Raw genomic sequence first — 2,511 nt, forward strand, 5'->3', positions numbered from 1 at the left:
TAAGTTAATGTAAGAAATTGAGATTTTATTTGGAGAATTGTTCTATTTTGAAATTTAGGTTTTGAAGAGAAAAAGAAAGAAAGTTCTAAAAATATGTATGTATTTGTGTATTTAAGGAATAGAATAAAATAAAATAATTTTTAAATAAAATAAAATAAAATTATTTTTTTTCTCTTAAAAACTCCTCTCCCTTCTTCACACGTGAGCACCCCCCTCGTGTTTCTAAAACCCTCGCCTTCACGTCACCATTCCTCGCACCACGTCTCCAACCGCCGTTAAAGCTTCGCGCCGGCAAGTCGGTCCGTCGTCACTCAGATCGACGTTGTTCGCGTCCTCAAGCGGCCAGTCATTCGTTCGTTCGCTCGCTCACCCTCGCGCTGGTCGCCTTCTCCAGCAGCAGCCACCGCTCACTCACTCGGCCACCCCACCCGATCACGTGAAGCCAACCATCGCGCCAACGTTGTTCCACCTGTCTCGCGTTGTTCCAAGGTTGCATCGTCAGTTTGGTTCTTCTTTAGCCACTTGTGCGCCTCCAGATCTGTTCACACCGAGCCACGCCGTCGGATCTGAGTCGCGTCCCCATTCCCTCATATCTGCCAGCTGCTGGTCACCTGTCAGTCGCCGTGGAGCGCTCTGTCGCCCTCTGTCGAGCGTCGCCATCGTGGCCTCACCGGATCTTGAAAGTAGGTGAGGTTTTGGGTAGATCTTGGAGCTTCTATTGAACTCTTTGAAAGAACTTTGAATGCCCATGGAGTTTTGTTTCTTTTTTGGTTTACTCAAATTAATTGGGCTTTAAATTCAAGTTTTGGAGAAGTTTTGAATTTAGAAGCGAAAGACTTGAGTTTGATTCCGGCAAGAATTTTGGTATTAGAACTTTGAGGTGATCTAGGTCAAACCACTATTGGGTAAGTTGTGCTAGTAATCTTGGAATGATTTAATGTTTAGAATTGAGCTTAAATGTTAAGATTGATTTTTATCCATGTTTTAGGATCTCATTCAAAAGTTTGTGGAAAGCTAGAAAGGAGTTTGTTTGCTTGAATTAACTTTTGGACTTTATTTGAGGTAAGTAGTCTTATTACTAGAATCGTCTTTGTGTCGGCGATAAGATTAAGGATAATTTTGTTGGTTTTGAGATTGAATGTAATGTTTAGAAACAATATATGAGCATGTGATAATATGTTTGAAGCATGTCATATGTATGAGTATGATTTAGAATTTTTACGAGGTATATTAACAAAACGATTGAGCTTGGGCCTAAATTATGAGATAAGTGACATTACCACTGAAATTCCATAGCGTGAAAATTAGATATATGTTGATGTGCATGTTTTCATGAGATTTATTTTTGGATCTATAAATGTATGCCGTGTGATTTATCATGAAATTATGAATGATCCATTATGTGAATGTTTTAAGGAGTCTAGTGCATGAAAGAGATGTACTAGGGCGGATTCATTTTTTTACGAGGTTACGCATGCTTTGAAGGAACTCTATAAGGAGAGAACCTTGAGCGGAAGCAAGATCGTCCCAAATTCATTTTTCATTAAATGTAAGTTTTATAGTAAATCAAGAACAAGATATGCATTTATATAAATTATAGCAAGCATTAATAAAGGAAAACTTAGGGTTTCAGAAACCCTTACCTTTGAAGACTACCTCAAATAAGTCACGAACGGATCTCCTTCTCCAAAAGGGACACCACCAATATATTCTCCTTAGGGATTGAGAATGACAGAAGGTGTGGGCTCTACCTTAGGGTTTTGGAAGAAGGAAGGAGACGGAGAGGAAGAGAGGGAGGAGAAGAACTTTTCTTCTCTTTTCGTTTTTTCCAGAGAGAATTATTCTCTCAGTATTTCATGGAGGAAGATGAATCAGCACCATCTCTTTCTCTGACCCCTCACATCATGTATTTAACTGAGAGAAATTAGGCAACTTCTTCCCTTTAATTAATTAATATTAATTTAATAAAATAAAATTAATAATAATTATACATATAATAATAACCTTATTATATGTATATAAACTATATGTTATATCCCATATAACACATAATCTATAGTTACATATTGTATCAAATACAATATAACCTATAGATATATTTTTTCTCAATCATACATGACATTTATTATAAATCAAATTTATAGTAAATTCACTTATATGAATCTCATTCATATAATTGATATTTGGATCTGATGGAACACGAGACATACGCAACGGAATAAGGATCTAATTACACTCTAATTGCTTTTAATTAAAAGGAAATTAGCATGCAAATGAAGGAAATACAGTAAATTAAAAGAGATAGGCTACAACCTTTGTAGCTCCCGAAAAATGCTTTTCCTTACTGAATCTCGATCCGAACTCTTTCGAACCACCACTAGAGCTGACCTACTATCCTCTAGACTCAAAATCGGGTTGTGGGAGCTGATGGATGAAGAACCCGAAAGAGAAAGAGATGGGAAAAGAAATAGAATTTTGGGTTGGGTTTGGGTTGAAAATTTTTCTCCAAAA

General features: G+C 37.0%; 1 long non-coding RNA gene across 1 annotated transcript; it reads left to right on the top strand.

The window, feature by feature from the left end:
• Positions 1 to 203: 203 nt before the first annotated feature.
• Positions 204 to 1,188, top strand: LOC150033188 (uncharacterized). Its single transcript, XR_016524048.1, has 2 exons — positions 204 to 905; positions 989 to 1,188. It is a non-coding gene; the product is annotated as an uncharacterized LOC150033188 (long non-coding RNA).
• The last annotated feature ends 1,323 nt before the right edge of the window (positions 1,189 to 2,511 follow it).

This window comes from Benincasa hispida, chromosome 10 (genome assembly GCF_027475165.1).
Source record: "Benincasa hispida cultivar pf3 chromosome 10, pf3_genome.v1.1, whole genome shotgun sequence".
Lineage (NCBI taxonomy): Eukaryota > Viridiplantae > Streptophyta > Magnoliopsida > Cucurbitales > Cucurbitaceae > Benincasa > Benincasa hispida.